General features: G+C 44.7%; 1 long non-coding RNA gene across 1 annotated transcript; it reads right to left on the minus strand.

Moving 5' to 3' along the window:
- Window positions 1-598: 598 nt before the first annotated feature.
- On the minus strand, window positions 599-3,671 carry LOC115600587. The gene is made up of 3 exons (XR_003989058.1): window positions 3,566-3,671; window positions 2,574-2,721; window positions 599-825 (listed from the first exon to the last, which is right to left on the minus strand). It is a non-coding gene; the product is annotated as an uncharacterized LOC115600587 (long non-coding RNA).
- Between the last annotated feature and the right edge of the window lie 17,215 nt (window positions 3,672-20,886).

A 20,886-nucleotide genomic window follows, 5' to 3' on the forward strand; every position in this document is an offset into this window, starting at 1 on the left:
TGCTGTCCCGTGGTCAACCTGCTATGGTCTCTGGTCTCCGATCATGTCAGCAAGAGATAATGGGAGAAATTAAACTGGTCAGTACAAAACCAAAAAAGAAGTAGAGGAAACACAAGACCTCTGTCACAAAGTCAATATGTTGATCACTTTTTGTTGTCCAGCTCCTTTTACAATGTGGAAATAGCTGGTGTGCAGTGCCATAGCGCAAGAAAAGCCTACTGTATGTTTTCCTGCACCTTTCTAAACAGATAATCACAATTACAAATTCTACTTCACAACTAACAATTCTATTTTATTAGTAGTAGTAACATCAGCAGCAGCAATGGTAGCTGTTACAGTAGCCTTGACAGTCACAAACTGTATGCCCTGGTCTGCTGCACATTGCACTCTACAGGCACACCATAACAGATGGAAGAGTTTAAAACCTTGATCTTATTTGTAAAATTTTTATTTGATTTAAAATTTGCTCTCTTCCAGCAAAAATTTGTGTGCTTTTCTTTACCACTGTGAGGAACGTGACTACTCACAATGTGGAAACCAAAGCACATGCAGGACAAGAATCAAAAACAAGCAAGAAAGAGAGGGGAGATGGAGAATATTAACATCCCTGAAGACTTTATTTACTTTAGCCTCTTTGTAATGTGAAGCTTTATTTACTGCCAAGCCCCTCCACACTCAGAAAACATGGATGAAGACCCAGAGCATGCTTAGATTGCCTTATAAGCTTCTGAGATTTAAAAATGGCTGCACAGTTTGGCTTCTCATTGTTTGGCGTCTGGTTTCTGAGCCTTGCAGTGCATTTGGATCACATGGTCAGGCTTCCCCCTGCAAATGGAAGAATTAGAAATTTACTGTTAAAAAAAAAAAAAAAAAGAAAAGTGAAAGAGTCATGTGAGCATGTGCTTCCAGGAGCTGAGACTTGAAGAAAAAACCCACCCTAAACTCACAATAAAATCATGAGAATTAAAACCACCAGACTTAAGAAGCTCATCCAAGCTTTCTGCTGTGCATATGGAAAAGCAGGGTGTTGTCAGGACTAGTTAGTTAATGTCATAAAGCACTCAGAAGAACAACGTTAGTTATTATTTAGGAGGAAACCAAAGTGTAAAGTGTTTTACATATAAATCTGCCCTTTAGAAGAGGAACATTAAAAATGCAAGATTGAGCTCTGGATTACTGAAGGGTAATAAAGAGGTTTTAAACACAGCCATAACTCATTCTGCATGAAAATGACTCAGCAGTGCCCTGACCAAGCTAGAAACAGGACTTCTGGAAGCGATTAAGAGTGGACTGTCTACCATCATGCCTTCCCTTACTAATCTGCTTGGGATGGTGGATGTGCAGAGCAGGCCAGTGGAAAGAGCTAACCCCAGAGCTGAGCAGAGAGACAGGGCTCTGCACCTCTGCAATCAGCCTTTCTTTGACTTGGGAGCAGCCTGCAGCACAGTGGCTCTGCTGGCATTCACAAGTAATACCTTGCAAAGAAGCAGACTGTCCTGTGAGCACGGTGGGGCCATCCTTGTGCCCATCTCACAGTGATTTCAAGGGTTTCAGACTAGCTGTGGACTGGCTGCATGGACTGAACACCCCCACTGGCAGTCAGAGCCCATCTGGTGCACTCCTGGGGCACCTCTGCCCATTTGCTTTCAGGCAGAGTGATCCAGTTTGCACAACTGAGACCAGGCTGCAGTGGAAGCAGAACTGGGGGAGTGGGTACAACAGTGGGCTTGCCTTCAGATGGGACTCCTGAGCTGAACCAACCCACTGCCACAGGCCCACCCGCAACTCTGTTTGGTGGACATCAGGAACATGGGCTCCAAGGGCAGAATTGAGCCTTCTGCTAAAAATATTCTAGCTAAAAATATTTTAGCAGAAGGCTCAATTCGAGTGTTTTTCAGTATTGTTGACTTTGGGGTTCATAAAAACATTGCCGATGGGGGTGAGGACTTGGTGATAGCAAACGCAAGCCTGCTGACAAAAGGTTTGCTTTTCCTTTGCACCTTTTGCAGAGTCTTCAGAGTCCCCAGCCATTCCCAGCTAAGAATCACTGCTCTCAGTCATTTGGACCGGGTCTGTAAGCAGCAGAGCTCTGCTCAGTTTGGTGGCAGTAGAATAATTCACACGTTGAAACGTTCATTTCCTGGCTTTAGCTGCTGTAAAGCTGGACCTGTCTTATACGCTACATTACTGCTTGGAAACTGCTGGTCCATTCCCTTTTCAGATGCAACGTGAAGAGAGTGCTGTTATTTTGTTAGGAGAGAACTTAAAACAAACAAGCCGCCCCTAACTGCAGTTCATGTGTATGGTTATGATTTTAAATTGCAAACAGGAGGCTACTTGGCTTTGCATGGCAAGCATTGTCTGGCAGCGGATGGGCTCTTCTGATCTCCCTGAGCCTTGGATTGCTGCTGTGAGATTGTGTCACAACTAGTCATTAATTATTTCATCAAAAGCTTATTTTTCTCATTTCCTCATCATTATTTCCACCTAGTTTCTTATAAATTGAATCCAGTTATTGGCAAGGCTGTTTCTCCCCTAAGTGGGATTTGGGCTTTGTGGAGAAAAACATTTACCTTAGAAAAAATGTACTGTTGATATACATAGTTCACGCGTGTATGTATGCATACACGGAGCAAGAAATGACTGTGTATGTGTATAAACGTTGCTCTGATCCTCTTTGTCCTCCCATTTATTCTGGAAGCAGATTCCCCTTCTTCCTACCTGTTAGTAAAGAGAAATATTGTCATTCTTACCATGGGAATGAATAAACAAGTTAAAACAGAGAAAGTAAAAAGGTGAGTGCAGCTATCAGGAGATTATAACAACAAATTCACCTCCTTGGGAGAGACTTACTTTTAAAAAGTGCCACAGTATTCTTGGAAAAATAGATACCCCTCCTGGTAATGCCAGCCCTGTTAGACAAAACAGGATAACACTACTCATGGGAGATGATAGTTACAACCTCAAGAGAGTTGGGAATACCAAGCCAAAGAAGTGGGGAGGAGTGAGGCAGCCAAAAGATCCAGAAAGGAGGCTAAGGCAGCTCTCTTGTCACTCGCTGCTGATACGCTAGCAAAGAGAGAAGAACGACAGAGCCATCAACCCCTCCATCCCCTCAGGGAACAAAAGCAGTCTCGCAAGCACATTGTGGGCGACAGCCCCAACCATGGAAGCTACAGGGCCACAGTAGGCCAGAGGTGAGAGGAATGCCCCAGGAGAGGCTCCTCAGGCAGCCCCAGCAACTCAACAGCCTGGCCGCTAAACCAAAACAGCTACAGAAAGCTGTTGCACAGAAAGCTGCTGCTGCCACCCTTCCATAGCCTGGAGCTGGAGCAGCCCTGCCGCCGGAATTTGCAGCAATTTGCTGTACCTATGTAAGAGTCACCTTGGGGAAGAGCCCAGTTGCTTTTGGGAAACACAGAGTCTGCTCCTCACAATGTGTTCAGCATGTCGTGCGCAAAGCAGTGAGGAATGTCAGCAAGATCCCTTCTGTGCCTGACTCAGCAATGGAGCGGTGATAAGCGCGGTTTGTCCTGCAGCTTGTGCTAAAGAACGCAAGACTTACCACAAGGACTCCAACTCTTTCACAACACAAGAGCACAAGAACAGAAGAGCAGCCACACTGGGCCAGGCCAAAGGTCCATCTAGCTCCTGTCTCCAACAGTGGGCAAAAGCAAAATGCCTGGGGAAAAGTATGAGCACAGGGTAAGCACATACAATATTTCCCCTGAGTGCTCTCCCAGCCGCCAACCATCTCCAGCTTAGAAATTTCTGGAGCCAAGTATGTTTTTATGTACTTAGAGCCCTGTAAGCAGCCCTGGGTTGTGTCCTTCAACAGTCCTTGTGCTTCTCCTAATCCTTGTGCTCTGTCAAGACTTATTCTTTCTGATCTCTTATTTATATGCCCTCCAGACACTCTTCACCCTCTTCATGCTGGATCTATGCCTCTCCAAGCCATTCATCTGAATTTTCCACCCTGAATTTTCCTTCTTTCTTCAAATTTCACCACAGCTGATGAAGAAGATGCCTAAAGCTCAAGGTCACCTACTGGGACTGTCCATCACTTGAAAGTTGACTCTTCCATGCTACTAACTCTCAAAACATCTTGGTCCCAAGATACACGTAGTGTCTCAAGTTTCCTTACCATCACCAGTCCTTTTTGACCCTTACTTTTGCGATTCTCTGTCCAGGGCTGGTACCCCCCTCTGAGGTTTATATGTACTCCCCCAAAATCTCTGGGGATTATTGGTATTTGCCCAACTTTTTTCTTTTTTTTTTTTTTTTTTGGCTTATTTGTAGCAGAACTGTTGATGAAAAGTGATGGACCAATTTTCTGATGCTGTCGCCTTGTGTAACCAAGGTTAGGCTGTGGAGTGTGTGACACTCATGAATTGGGTGGATTAAATGTACATCAGATTTCTGCAAAGTGTGAAAAAGACAAAAGCCCTAGTCTGTTTCGAGAAATCCCCATGCAATCCTTCTTTTTGGGTCCTGAGAAAGACCCATTAAACTGTCTGCAAGCCCTTATTGGCAAAGACCCTGTTCTGAGGGTACACTACATGTAGTGGCCCAGCCTTATTAATTCAGAACCGACAGTGAGAAGATGAGTTCCCGAGGTCTGCCCTACGTGGCTCATTCCCAGAAGCAGCAAGTCATTCTCAGTGCTACGACAGTTAGGGGGGGAGCCCGTGTAAGAGATCACAGCTGTCCCTTTTGGGCAGGCGGTGTCCATACTTCATCCTGGAGTTCCCCAGTGATGAATCACCTCTCCAAGAAAGCTGTTCCCATGAGTGCAGTGGCTTCAAAGAACAGCTCTTGCACCCATGGCAATGTCGAGCCTCGCTCTCTATGCTTTCTGTTGGATTGTCATCAACATCGACATGCAGAGCCCATTGCTGCTCTGCCTGGGGAAAAAAATACCAAGCTTCCTTTCTAGGGCTACAAACTTCAAGATGGCACTTTGCATCTTCTGGGGAAGATTAACTGATCTGGTGAATCAAAGGAAGGCTGTTATTCCTCTCATCCCTCATTCCTAGTGGAAAGGCAGGAAGCCAGGGAAGGTCATGTGATTTTTCTCACTTTTCTCACCAGTAATGAGAATGAAGAATTGAGCCTCATGAGCTCTGGGCAACTTTTTTCCCCATCCACATGCTCCACAGATACTCATTATAAAGAGTTAATTTTTTGTCCGGCCTGTGAGGTTAAAGTCCTTTGCTCATAGAACTGGTACACTCTGGACAGAGTTCTTGTAAGCACCTCCACATTCCCCTGTGCTGCTACCAAGATGTAAAGACCATGTCTACATATCTGCAGGGAGCATGTTTTAATGCCCATCACTGTCTGGCTTCTCACAGCCAATAAGTGCATATCATTTCAAGTGGTGTTCTTCTGAGCTTCCAAGTGGTGCCCTGCCAGAAGATACCTTAATTTAGAAAAGCAAATAGTGAGGCAAGCTTCATCTTGCTGCACACACAAAGAAAAGAGAGCATGTAGAAAAATGTGTAGCTTAACCCTTGGATGCTCATCACAAGGACTCGGCACGGGAACCATCACAGCACTTCTGGACTATAAAACGTCTGCCAAGCCAGGTATTGCTCACCTCTGCAATTGGCACTGGGAGAATCCATACATATTCTATCCCTGCAGTACACCATGACTTCAAAAGCTATCCCGAGCAGATGATCAGCTGCAAACTGGCCTGAAGCTGGAATGAGCTCCTTCACTAGAAGGAGCACACAAAGCACAGAGGAAAGCTATTATCAACATAAACAGAGTTTTGTTTTGGCTTTGCCAGTTGTTGCCCATTTGTGTCTGGTGTGAAGTCATTGTCCTGCAACTAACAGCAGGCACACTCATGCATGACATTATCAAAGCAGAAGATGTTGTCATGCTCCACTGGAATTAGAAATCTTGCCAGGAAGAGGAATGAATATTTTTAAATATGGTGTTGCTACATCCCTGTCTCTGCAAAGCAGGAAAATATTTTAAGGATTCTTACTTAACATCTCTATCAGTGTATAAACAAAATAAGATCATTTCATAGCTAAGCTTTATCTGTGTAAAATATTGGAATAAAAAAGGGTACTTAAACCCCAGCTAATGCAAATATGTAAATCAGCCACTGGTTAGAAATGTTTCACTCAGTTCTGGGCTCCCCAGTACAAGTGAGAATGGAGCTCCTGGAGTAAATCCAGTGAAGGGCTACTAGAATGATTAAGGATCTGCAGCATCTCTCCTATGAGTAAAGGCTGAGGGAGCTGAGCCTGTTCAGCCTGGAGAAGAGAAGGCTCAGAAGGGGATCTGAACAATGTGTATGTGAAAGGAGAATGTCAAGATGATGGGGTCAGACCCTTCCTGGTGGTGCCAGGAGACAGGATGAGAGGCAACAAGCATAAACTAAAACTCAGGAAGCTCCACCTGAACACACGGAAGAACTTTACTGTAAGGGTGACTGTGCATTGGAGTCTCCTTCCCTAGAGATATTAAAGAACCATCTGGACACAATCCTAATCAATGTGCTCTAGGTGACTTTGCCTGAGCAGGGAGGTTGGGCTAGATGATCTCCAGTGGTGATTTCCAGCCTCAACCATTCTGTGATTCTGTGAAAAATGTTATTACAGCATTCCCCTCCACCCACACTTTTCTTCTACCTATTCCTTTAAATCATTTATATTTTTAAAATTATATTCAATATTCTTAATAGTTGCTATATAGAGACTGTGAGTTCTTAGGGGCAAGGACCAGTTTTTCCCCCCAACATCTAACACAACAAGGTTGGCTAACAGCCAAGACATCTGTTCCCAGATAAATATTAACGCTAAGCCTCAGCATGCCCCCTCTGATAGTTGTCAGGACTGTAATTCACAACACACATCTCACCAAGAGATTTCCATGCACAGCACTCCAGAGCCCTAACAAGCTTTGAGCAGACGACAGAACAGCCTGGCAAGCTGGCAGTGACAGCAAAAATGGACATTCTTTCAGCAAACCCAGAGATTTATACAATGTCTGCTAGAACAGCAATACATTATGGGAACACTGCAGATCTGCATAATTGCACTCTACATGGTGCCATCTACTCCGCACAGCCCACTGTGCTGGAATATGTGCACTGATCACCTAAGGTACATTGGGCTCCATTTAAAACACATTAGCACTAATCATAGCATCTTCTCACACTTCCTGTGCAAGAATAAACACCAGGAGGAATGCATTGCTCTGACCTCCCCCATGCACATGCAGAGACTCTACAGCAGCATCATGTCCCACTCACAGCAGACCTGAGGCTCAGCATGACATAGGTTATCTCCTTATGGAGGTACCATCACTATACACAGTGCATGGATTTAATTTTCAACAATCTGGCTGGTTTAATGGTAATTATTCCCTTTAAGAGCTTTATAATGAAACATTCATACCCCTAGACCAGCCTAGCTGAGAGGAGCTGTTGTTAGTGTCAATGCCATCAGCCTGTCTCAGAACTCCCTTTTCTCCAGTAGCTCACCATCCTGCTGTTCCCATAAAATGTACTCCGGACACTTCTGAGCCCCAGCTTGGAGCTCTGAGCTGCCACCAAAGAATGAACATAACAGCAGTGTCAAAGCTTCTGCCACATTTCAAACCCAACCTCAACCACGGCAGGTGTATGAGCTGCAGGAGCCCATGGGTGGCTCACTCCCACAGCATGCACCAACCCATGCAGCTGAGCTGTAGTCATCTCTACAGCTTCTCTTGATGTTGGCACCACTCACTGAACTGAGCTCTGAGTTTTTCACATTAAAGAGCAACTGGGTCTCTCCTTCCCTCTTGCATTTGTTTCTAGTGGACTTTAACAGCAGCTGCACATATCATGGTGGGGAGTGTAAGAGAGAGATAAACTAGTAAAAAGTCAGATTTCTGCTAGGAAAGGCACGCGGAGACCAGAAAGCTAAAGGGACCTCACAGTGCCAGTGGTGGTTCTGAGATAACTCATTTGAAAGCAAAAGGGGAATAATATATTTTAACTGAGGCAGAATTACACAATTAGGAGGGGCTGGGATACTACGCAGTTGACAGAGTCAGCAGCAGAAGAGAGCTTTAGCCATGCATCAAGAGAGGAACTGGACACATTTTTGGAAATGAAGCAAACTGAGGCATAAAGTCACTAGCCAAGGTTAAACGAGCTGGAAAGTAAAGTGATTTATATGTCCTGGGCTGATAAGGGTAGGTCTTGCTGGGCTTTCAGAGCAGGCTTTCCCTGTTTCTTAGTGTTCCTACATTGCTTGCGTGTTTAGTTAATATTGATGAGATTAAACATAATGGCCTTGTAAGTGTGAAGCCATCACTGCTTTGAAACTCTCAATCCATGGGATAAATCCAGATTTCCTTGTCTGAAGCCAACAGAGAAAGGCTGGACTGAAACCAGTTTGGCAAAAATCAGTTTTCAGCCTTTGATAACACAACACTGTTTAGCTTAAGCGAAGGTAGCAGATTGGATCTCTTGAGACTATGTTGCTCATATCAGAGAAAGTGTATTCTTTCTTTGCCTATCATTGAATACTTTTCTGATGCAATATTCAGTGGCAACCAATGTATACATGGGCTGAAATGCAAGCTGAGGGAGATTTTACAGCTCCCATTGGTTCAGCATCTCAGAAAAGTCAGTGCTATGCATATGCACAATCTCAACAGGGAAATAAGGATGAAGCATCCTGCAGAGGAGACCAGCTCTTCCCTGGTTCACATATGAATGTGTCCATTCAAGCACGTGTATCACGTCCACCGCTGCCACCTACCACATGGAAACTGAAATCCTTGAACCAAGGGGAGGGAGGAGGCGTATGGGGGGTGTCTTCCCTCTAGACTTGGTAATGAGAATGCAAAGTTACGTCAGGCTTTCTCAGAAGCTAATCTGTGGCTTTAAGGCCAACATGGGCTGTTGCCAATGACAATTTGATTTCTGCATCAGCAGGTCACAGAGATCAGGTGGGGCAGAGGGAGTGCATGTATCAGCCCAATGAGACAAGGCTGAGCTCTCTGTCCAATGCCTCTTTCCCCTTTGCTTGGCGTCTCCTTTGTCCTGAGTTTGGGGGTGTGGGGTGGAAGTAACCTTTGAAAAACAAAATCCAGATGTACTCATGGGCAGCTGCCGGCCACTCCTGGCTGGCAGCTGTGGGGCTTCCTGGGCAGTTGAGGGATTCTGTAAAGCCAGGAGACCAAATGACTATGTAACACACAAGGTATTTACTAAAGGCTAGACAGATGAGATAGTGGCTGAGATACGCACACTAATAATACTGCATTGATCTTTTCGCTGCTACTGCACGGCACAGCTGCTTAGGCACTGGCCTCTTACCTCCTGGAATACTGTCCTGATGTGCAGACTTTACCAAAGGTCTAGGGACGGAGGCCACCCTGGCAAAGGCCATTTGGCAGCCTGGAAGGGAAGTGGGTGCCATTGTGGTGCACTGCACTGAAATCGACAATCTTGTTTCAGGTGAGTGATGTGGGCTCCCCGCACATACCAGCCTGGCTGAGAGTCCTCCCTGCTGGGAGGGCTGTTGTGCAGAACCAGCTGAAATGGATGCAGGAGCTATTTTGTCAGAAGGCAGCATCAGACAAGAGGCACCTACTGATGCAAAATGTGGTGTGGGGTTAAAATCTGCGTTCCTGGCTCTTGGAGTCTAATAAGAGAAGATGGCGAGAGTTGCACAGGATGAATGTCTTTCTTACCCTCAGCCTGGGAGCCTGGTTATGCTGCAAGCACAGTGGGGCAGGATGTCCAGCTACAGCTGCTGGTTAGCTCTGAGGCAACCCGAGGATATTTTGGCCATCACACTTGCATAGCATAATCTTCCCCAGCCTCTCCCTAAAGCCTGAGTTTGGCTTGATTTGTCCTGATCAGATTTTGGATCAAACCCAGAAGGTATGAAGGTTTCAACAGAAGATGGCTGGAACCAAAGCTGCTCAAACAACCCTAAAGGCATGCTGATAAAGGAACTTTTATGACACGGTCCACGTTTTATAAATTAAGCAAGAGATAAGAAGAGATAATAGATTAGAGAAGATAAACCCCATGCTGTCCTCCACCAGTCCATGATACTGATCATACCAACCTCCAACTGGCTTTAGCCCAAGATACTCAGACCCTGTATGGTTGAGGCCTAAGGTAAGGCATCTGGAGAAACATCATGAACTGAAAATAGATCTCCTGGTTGTGGCCACAATTCCTGAATGGTAAATGCAATTTCCCTCTCAATGAAACACTGAAAAGATAATAACAGCCTTAAATAAAGCTATTACGTAAAACACTGTAGCACACCAGCTTGCAGTCTGGGACTGTGACTGGAGCGAGGAAGATGAGAACTTGCAAGGCACACCAATAGGTAATTGCTAAAGAAATCTCAGAAGCAAAAATTGCTAGCACCACCCCAGGTTTAGACTTTGATGCTAACAATGTAGATTTACAACAGCAGTAGCAGAATTGCGTGACTGTAACATAAAAATCAGCTCAAGAAACAGCTTGTAATTAATAGTGCACACTAACAGCAAACTGGTCGATTCCTCTTATCACTGTGACCTTGACACACACGGATGTTCCAGCTATGCATGTTGAACACTGGCTGTACTCCCAGCTGGGGAAGTCTGTAGCACTTGACTGAAGAAATCCTGCATTTCCTGACTTGTTCTTTATTTTCATACATATTGGAAGAAACACCTATATATAATGAGGTACATTTCCCTCTCTATCTTAAAACAAAACCAACCAGAAACAGACATAAAGTGGCCTCCGGCCAGGACGCTCTTTAAAACTTCTGCTCTGCAGCTCAGCCAGGCTTTGTGCCCTGTGAAACCAGATTTTAATGAAGAAGGGAAGGAAGAGGAAGCAAAATCACCTGTGGCTTTGCTTCTGAAGAACTGGATGGTTACATTAGGCTTGGTTTTGCCTGGCTTTGAACACAGGTGTTAACTACAGAAAATGTCTTGCTTTTCTGATCTGCAGCCTATTGATTGAGGGCAAGGAATGTATGGTCTGATAGGAGGGAGTCTACTGCAAGCAAGTCAAGCAAGTTCATGCAGTATAAAACTCTCTCTAAGTTGCTCCATTTTGAATGCACAAGTGTGCTACTGGTTATCATTGTTCCTATATGTACAGCCAAGTGAAACTGTAAGCAACGTGAATTTGAAAATGACAAGAATTAGCACATTTAAGATATTAACTACCAAACATTTCAGAAATAACTCGTGAGTTTCATGAAATCTTAGCACTAAATCCTCTTGTAGAACCTAAAAAACAGATCTCTCTTTGTTTTTAAAACGTACTCACTGTTTGCCCTGCTACCAGCTGCTGCTATCTGCCTGCTGTGGTTGGTAACTGTAAATGTGGGGGGCCATTTTGAAACCAAAAGAGATTAAAGACAAGAAGAGGAAGTCCAACAACTTGAAGATACTATCATCAATCCACAGCTGGCCAAGAACAGGAAGCAAGTGGAGATGGCATACATAACATACAGCTTCTATGGCAGAAAGAGCACAAAAATTAAAGGTTGCAGAAATAATTGGTAGTGATTATTTCTCTATGGGCATTGTTATTGCTTTGGGCTGGTCATTTGAATGAGGAGCACACACATAGAGCATGGGCTCTCTCCCAGTGCAGATGTGGCACAGTTTGTCTTGCAGCACAAATGCTTTTATGGCTGGTTTAGAAAGGGAGCAGGGCAAAGTGCAGAATGAAAAATAATGATCTGAAAGAGAACTTGAGTATCAGACTTCATCCCCAAGAGTGTCAGAGCTTTGTATTGACCACAGTGGAAGAGCATTCAGGTCCTGAATGGTTTTATCACCCATTTAGTTACAGCAGATGAGATGCAAACCAAGATATGACTTCTCATACGCAGCTTGCAGGGAAACATAACGTTATCATCACCTCAGAATCCTGCATGCAATGGAAAAGCTGCCATTAGCAGAAAGGCCATTTCAGGCCAAACATGAAAGAGCCAGATGTGGGAAGGCACAGCAGTCCCTGAGAAGAGGCCTGGAAAGGCGGGAGTGCTGGATACGCTGAACCACAACAGCAGCAGTTTCAACAGAGCTGCTTTGCTCCCTCCCAGCACTCGGTCCGAGGTGAAGCCTCTGCTCAGGATTCACAGGAGCACATCTGCTGGTGTGCTGCGTCCACTCAGGGTAGCAGATGCTTGTGCTTTGGCTATGGCCTCCCCTGTACCTGGACCATGGTGAAGTGCAGCATGCCACGCCATCCCCGCTGCAGCTGCATGGATTAAAGGGACTCACAACGAGTCTGCAATACATTTCAACTCCTTGTGACCCCTGAAGGCCAATGTAAATGAGAAGAAATCTCAAGCCTGGGAGGAGCAGAGCATTCAGGCTAGTGCCAGGCACAGGACAGGGAAAAGAAAGCATTACGCCCTGACTTGCAGTTGGTGGAGATCAGCCAGCTCCAAGGATCTGACCCACAGCTCATTAAACACTTCACAGTGCAGTCCGAATCTCTTTTTATGTTTTGTTAATTCCATGCAGTAAATTGTACCTGTGATACATTTGCATGTGTAGCTTGCATCAGGTTGGATTAAGGTATAGAAAGCTTCTTAAGCACAAAAGTGCCCATTGTAAGAGTGCTGTCATTAATGACACTGTAGTCATTTAGAGCAGAGTTCAGCCACAGCCTACCTAGCGTCACTGTAGAGAAATCAAAGTGGGCACACTGAGCCTAAGCGCTAATGCTCAATATCTGCACCAGTGAGGTAATTATGATAATCCCTTAATTACTGGCACTGAGAGAGTTTGAGGAAAACCTGCCTGGCAAACAAACTCACCCTATAAAAACAAAAGTTCACAGGCCTGAGAAAAGCTGAAAATATTCAAGTGAATGGTTATATCAGTATGATATAATCAAAGGAGGAGGCAAGTGAGAAGAAAAACCAGAATCCACGTTTTACACGTCTTTCTTGCTTTTGCTCCTTGCTTCCCTTTCTGACAGAAACACAGGATCCATTACATAGACTTCATTGGGGTCCTTCAGTGCCCCAGCTCATCTTCATCTCCAGCGTCATACCTCCTGGGAAAGCAAGAACATGGTAAAGCACAGGGAGGATGCACCAAAACTCATGCTGGCTGAATCACAGCCCCTTGCTGTAACCACTCCTTAGCTCCTTTGGGTTTCTGCACAGCAAACTCAGAGCAGGCAGTAGGCACTGTGCAGTCCCCGCTGGTGCTAGGTGCTAACAGGAAGCCCAGAAAGACTAGATAAAAACTGAAAGGAAATGAACAGCACCGGATGCAAAGAATTTCATCGAGGACTAGCCTGTGCCTGAGCAGCCTGCCCCAAGTGAGGGGCTGTGCAGGGCTCTGCTGCCTCAAAAGCCAAGTGTGGAGAGCACGGACTGTGAGTCACCACTTGTTTCCTGTTCTTCCCCCCCTCTGCAATGGAGCAACTTGTGCTGGCCGTGCCAGCCACCCTGGCTGTGCACTCAGTGTCTCAGCCTGGCACCCTGCTCTGGCTGCAAAGGAGAAGGGAGCCTCGTGGTGCCAGGGCACTGCCCAGATCTGCTCCATGAGACTCCCATCACCGCTGCTTGGCTTGGGAAAGTCAGGGGTGCCCCAGGTGTCACGTACAGCAAGAGGTGACGCGGGCCTGGAAACACATGAGTCACATCCCAGGCAAACTCCCAGGAACTGGCTTGGTCAGAGCAGAGGAAAGGTCTCAGATCCATCCCCAAGACATGAATCTGCTTGGAAAGATTTAAATAATGGGGATTCTCCAACAATTCGGTGTCTCAGGACACCGGGGTACTTTGCTTGCATTAAAGTTTCCCTTTTTCATTCATTAAGCAAGATAGCCACAGACTTTAACTCCAAGAGATCTCGGGTCTGTGTGCTCTTCATCAGAGCTCAAATGTAGCGGTGGGTTACACACCATGCTGAACTGCATGGAAAACGAACGCTCTGCTCAGCCTCTGCAAACAGTGCATTTGGGACTGTTCACCAATAACAAATCACAAATACAGCACAGCACACACTACACTCAAACTACAAACCACTGCAAAGTTACTACTGCAGATTTGTTAAAATAGAATAAAATAGGCCAAGTAAAGCATTGAACAATTTGTCATACCAATTTCCCTCAACAGGACAGTGCTCATTCTCTATTTTCACGGTCTTTGGCTCCTTTCAGTTGCATGTGCAACTTTTATCCTGGTTCATATCAACTCATCCCAAAATTCACATGCAGTTTTGCCTTTGTTTTAATTGCTAGAGGCATAAGCAAGACCGTATTGGAGTTGAGGCACATGTTTAATTGATTAGCTGAGAATTACACTGCAGTAATTGGGAGACCTGTGCAATAATACTAGGGGACATGATAGAGCTTTAGAGGAATAGGAGTTTTACAACGCAAAAACTAAGTATATACCACCACTACCAATGGCACATACCCTCAGTACAGATCTCCCACTTCAAATGACCAGAGTAGTTACAATATCCAGGGAGTTTGTTTCTCAGAGAGGAGGCACTGGGTGAGACAGAAACGAACACAAACCTGGTAGAAACTTCTAATATTAATTAAACCAAACTGGAGTCTGGCATCCTTTGTCTTACGCTCTGAGAGCAGAGTTGCATGCAATGTTTTGCTGCAAATTGCCTTGTTCTGTGATTGTAAACATGAAAATAAACACTTGAAGAATTGTTCTCATATTCACTCTTCCAACAGCAAACCTCAGGCCAAATTTATCAGCCCTACTGACTTCGGTGAAGATACCCCCAGACTAAATTTGGCTTGCGACCTTTGCGCCTCTTTACATTTGGAGTAAATGCTATTAGTTGTGAAGACGATGGACTGAGCCAGACAGGGCAGGCACGTGCTGTGCAAGCTTCCCCACAAAAGTTCTGCTGATACAACACAATCCTGACCTGCAAAACCTCTGCTGGTCTTACAGTCTGCCTTTCTTAAAGAGAAACTGTTACTGACACTAGATCCAATTGTTCTGTGACAATGAGCACATCTCTCCTAGGAATTAGACCAAACATCCTTCATGGGAGATCCAAAGCAGCCTTAAATTCTGCTGTGGGTCTAAAAGAAAATAAAACCTAATGAAAACTGCAGGGTAAAAAGCCCCCCATTGTTCGTACCAGAAGCCTGATTTTCAGGCTCCAACAAAGACCTCTCCAATCCTAGGTAAACCTACCAGAAACTGAGCAAGCCACACCTGGCTAACAGTTCTCTGGAACGTACCAGTAAGTTAGTAAAGAGATAAAAATGAAGTATTTTCATGAAGGCTCATCAGAAGTGTGCCTATTATGAAAGATGGATGTATCTTGCAGTGCAGAAAGACACCAACAAAATGGTTGGAATAGATTCTGCCATTTTTTTGCCCTTGCTATATGCTCGGTCTGTGACTTGCCCTCAAGCTTAATAATGAAGTGATTGTATGTAATGGGTGGACTAGAGAATTGCATGTATGTACTTTGCTTAATTGCCCATTGCATGCTGTGGTCGATCATGCAATAACAATGAATCCATTATGATTAAATCTGGGAATTATTAATTGATTCCATTTAAACATGCTATCGTCTTCCATAGGAGCTGCAGGAATCTGTCACCTTCAATGAAATTGCACTGGAAATCTTGGGGATTGTTTGAAGTCATGTAAGACAGAGATTTACTGGTGGTAGGTATTCCTAGTGAAGATTAGGTAATTAATCTTGTGTACAAATAAAGGCTTAAATGCACATTGTAATAATTTTGTTTGTTTGCTTTTTAATGTCAAAAATTAAAGACTTAACTTGTTTACTGCCTAACTATAGATCGGTTTGTGTGGAGATGTTTATAATGAAATTCAGCAGCAAGGGAGCAATATAAAAACCAAGGAACTGGAACAGATCTCAGGAATAGAAGTTCAGTATTGTCCTAATAATTATGCTGGCAGCTGCATTTGCATGAAACCATGCTTTTTCTGTAGTACTCAATTAAGGTTATTCAGCTGCCTTGATGTGTTTAGAAACAAAACCACTGGCATCCAAATAAGGCTAATAACAAAAATGCAATATGATGTTTCCCATTTCCAGCAAAGGGTAAGAGAACAGATGTTCCTTATGTTGCCATGTTTCACCAGCACAGGGGGGAGCTGAGAAAGTTTGCAATTCATAGTGACAGTGCCATTAAACTAATGTAGTGCAGAATGTGAGCGATGGAAGCATGCAGCTCTGAACAATCTGTTTGGGCACAGAGGAAAGGATGGGGAGAACTAGAATTGACCTTTCACGTTAAAAAAGAAAAACAAATCAACAAAAATATCCTCTGGCTTCTCTTCTCATATTGCAGAGAGCAATCAGCTATTAGATAGCACTGCTGATGGTATTCCAGGCTGCTTTTGTTGTCTGGACACTCAGGATCCAAAGGGAAGCTGTTGCTTTGTCCGGTTGCTCTTGGCTCATGGACGGAAGTGTGGTACACAGTGCTGCACAGGCAGGCAGCAATGCCACCAAAGAGGACAGTCAGCACTGCCAAACAGCAGCCTCGGGCCATGATACAATCCTTTCTCAATCTCTGGTAGACAGCACGTCTGTGGGTCCATGCCAGGACATGGCATTACCACGGTGCAGGATGGACCAACACAAGGTGGCAGTGCTCTCAGGAAATTGCCACAGTTTCTCCTCCTGTACCTTCCTTTGCCAGGGTGGCTGCTGGTGTTTGCCACCTTGGCATGGCCCAGTCAAGCCGTGGCCACAGCATGGTCATGCCTCTGCACGCCCGTCTCCCCCTTGGTGCATGGGTGCCCTACAAGGCCATCTGGCAAGGCTGGAGGCTGGTGCAAGGAAACAACAAATCTTTACCGGGATGTGACTGTTCCCATGGCCTGTGGCTGCTGGAATGCCTGTGGGGACCCAACCAGTGGGGCCGGGACTGGGGACTGCACAGGACGGGGAAGCCACCTTTGCTTTTCAAAACTGTTTGTTCCTCTCCAGGACCTTCCTGGCAGCGGATATTTGCAACACATTGTCGCAAGCAAGGACACGACCAAGAGCTGCAGAGTGAAGCACCCCTGGTTTGGACTTTGCCCTCAAGGCCCCTGCCCAGCACACAGAAGTAGAGTTCATGGTAGGTTCCACTGGCAGGACAGCCATGCAGCTCCCTGTGGTGCTGGCACCCTGGAACGGCCATGGACAAAAAGGGGTGAAGCACAGTAAGACGACTAACCCCAAGCCTGAAGACTGCCTGTGCTCCCCAGGGAACACCTAAGTCCTTCTGGAGGCATCCTCCAGCCCTCCCAGTGACAGCTGAGCAGGGGGAGCCTCTCCTGCTGGAAATCCCCAGAATGAGCTGAGCAAACCATTGAGCAAACATATTTCCCCTGGGAGATCTCCCCTCCTGAACTCGAGTCATCCTCATGTCCCAGGGACCTAAATCAAAGAGCAAAGTGTTGTATGAACACATGTTAGCACATTTTGGGGAAGGGGGAACGAAGAACCACAGACTGCATCCCCTCCCTTGAAGCCTCTGCCAGGGCTCGGTTAATAGTTCAGGCGTCGCCACTGGGGCAGGCTGGTCGCTGGGGTGGGAAGGCTGCTGGAAGGCACACAATATCAAGCAAAGGGTAGATCTCTAGTGGGGCAGATGAGATCAGGGCCACCAGCAGAGAGGGAGACACACAGAAACCAGTGGCCGCCAGAGCAAAGCATCAAATGCATCCAGTATTGATTTTACTTTCTGTACACATTCTTCGGGCAGGCTGTGAGCACCCGCGCTGCTGGAGCGAGCAGGTTGGGCTCAGCCTGCTCCTGAGTGAGCACCACCGTATCTGAGGGGTGCTGAGCACCTCTCCAATGGCAGCAGGTCCTCAGCACTTTACAGGATCAGCCCCTTTGACACATCTGGAGTATTTTCACTGACCTTCTTCCAAATGTGTCTTGCCTTGGCACACAATGCCAAAGTAAATAAATAAATAGACTAACAAGCAGAAATGCCTTTATGCCTTTACCGGACATTATTCTGGGCTGATTGGTTGTGAAACTTTACTGAAAACCCCAAAACCACAAAAACTGCCAGTTTTCCAAGCCCTGTGTTTTTCATAGCTCTCATAGCATTCTGAATAGTTTGAATTATTTCAGACATAGAATAAATATACATTTAAACTGGTTAGATTATTGACATAGAACAAAAGAAAAAAAAATAAAAAGCACTTAACTCCTTGTTCTGTTTCTTTTTCCCATGAAATGAAATAAGAATTAACACCACTGAATTATGCTTTGGACTTTCACCTTTACAGTTGTAAATGCTGGCAATAGCCGGAGTGCCTGCAAATGCGTTTGTGCAAAATTCATTGAATCGGTGTACTTTAAACTAAAAACAAATAAAAATTCACCACTTGTGTCTCTGTGCCATTTATTCAGACAATGTCTATCAAAATGGCCCCAGGCACTCGCACAGGTTTTTCAATCATGTTATACACCACGTTCTCTAATATTAGCACATTACCATGCTTCAGCTGAGCTCAGTAAAACACTCTGGGCTTCGGTTACATATATTTTATAAATGGAGCTGTATAAAGAGAGGTAACTTGGCCAGAACCATGCCTAAGTCAATGGCAGTGGAAAGGAGTCTTGACCATCAGCTCTCTGCTCTTGTATTGTTCATGAATGGTATTTGGTGGCCGCAGGCTTGACTTCTAAGGCCAGAGGTCTGTGGTAACATCCGGATGGGGCATAGCTTTGTGTGAAGCATGAAGTGCCAGTGCCCATGCCATGCCCTGGCGCAGTCGCCTGTCTGAGCCCATCCAGGCTGTACGCTCAACCCCTATCCGGGGTCAGCAACAGCCACAACGCCTTAGGGAAAAAAGGCATGTTTGAGCTGCCAGTCCCCCACCGGAAAATCAGGCACAGAAGGCAATTTCTCCATTATTCCTTCAGAAATCCTGTTGTATTTCATATGGTCATAACTCCATAAATTCAGCACACTGCCGAACAATCACAAAAGGCTATTTGAGGACAGGAGGACAGACGTCTGGGAAGGAAAACCAGTCTGTTATATTTGGAGATCCTGCTGCAATGAGTAACCTTATACAGTTATTCAAATACAAATGCCTGGGTAGCTGAAGTGTCATATATGATTAAATCTCTGCAACAAATTATGTTAATATTGTTACTTCAAGAACACAAATTAATTAAAACGTTACAAAATGTAGGCATGGAAATCATGTTGTCTACAACCTGTATAGACAGTTTCCCTTTTCATACAATAGCTGGATTAATTACTGAAGTTGCAAGAAAACAAGAATCCTTGTCAAGTAAGGTACCAGAGACTTGGAGTCTTCACTGAGTAACTCACTCTCTGTACTCTTTATGCACACAAATGTGAAATGAGGAGATATTCATAAAGGAACATGAACAGCACTGTGTCCCTACTTCTTTTACTAATTGTAACTTTGATATTATTTAAATTCAACAGTTTTGCTGGGGAAAAAAAAAAAACCAAACCCAGTTAACAGCTAACAGTAACAGTTTCAACACTTGCTCTCTTTCTTATTTCTTAGCATTTATGCTGTTCTCTGGTTATATGCAAATTGATATCTTTTTCAGCTTTATATTTGTTTCTGACCTGTTTCATCCACTTGCCTAAACAATTCTTTTATGAGATAGAAAGTCCATGGCATTTGGGCAGTTGCTTAAGATCAGGAATTTCCTTTAGTGTGATCCGGATAGGGAAGTGCTTTCCTGAAATGGGGTCTTGGTCCAAGTTTCACTTCTAGTGAAAAAATGCTTTCTTCAGAGCAGTAATAATTGAACTGTGGAAAGAAAGCAAATGCAAACAACTTTAGTTAAGCTTCAGTTGCTGCTTTTAAAACAGTAACAAAAAAAAGCCCCTTTCAGCTTCAGTGATACTCCGGGCCTAGCACTGCCCAAGTCTTCATCACACAAACACGCATCCTTTCTCTGGAACGAGAAAAGTGGATGCAAAGGGTCAGACATGACCGTGGCACAAGGGCACTTTTGTGGGACCAGGTCCCAGAGATCTCAAGCAGACTCACTGAAGCTAACAGCATTCCACACAGGTGCCTCTTCCTGACTGTGCAGGACAAGGGCCTTAAACAGTCTGCTAAATCAAGTGAAACTGCAACAGACGGAGGAGCCAGGGCTGCTTTCCGCTGAAGAGCCAAATGCCTTCAGGACTGCCTGGGTTTAATACAGAGCATGCAACCAAAAGTCTTTTATTTATTTCTTTGTTCTTCTGAGCTGAGCGAGGGATGCCATTTTTCTTTTCATGCTGCTGCAACATAGTCACCTATTAAAGTTATGGCTGTGCTCATTCCTGGAATTTGTAATGGATGGTAATTGTGCCTGTAATAGTAAAATTGCTCGCAGCTAGGCTTTAGCTTTGCTATGATGCATTCCCTACTGTCACCCAAATCCTGGGATAATAATGAGGCTGAGCTGCTTTTATCACAGACAATAAAAACTGAATACACAGTATTGCCGAGAAACAAAGTAGAACACTTCCCGTAGGACTATCAAAATGTGATACATATGCGTTAATGAAAAACCAAAGAACTTCGTGATTAATCTGGCCATGAATTAAACCCTGTATTAAGATACACACATATAATGCTGGAAATTAATGTTGGGTCCCTGCAGATCCCTGATTTCATTGAGAAATTGCAGCAACTCAACAGCTCTGGAAAACATCACATGCTTTAAAAGAGATCTGCATTGCATTAGTAAGTGTCATGATGCTTTAAGTAAATCAATTGCTTCAGAACCATCCCTGATTAACATTCTGGTAGCCCAGTGTTCACCAAATATGTAGAAGGCATACACAGGCATTGTTCCTAAATATGATTCAGTCCTTCTTTCTAGAGATAAGATTATTCATTTCTGTATCTTTACAGCAACATTAGG

This window comes from Strigops habroptila, chromosome Z (genome assembly GCF_004027225.2).
Source record: "Strigops habroptila isolate Jane chromosome Z, bStrHab1.2.pri, whole genome shotgun sequence".
Taxonomy (NCBI): Eukaryota; Metazoa; Chordata; class Aves; order Psittaciformes; family Psittacidae; genus Strigops; species Strigops habroptila.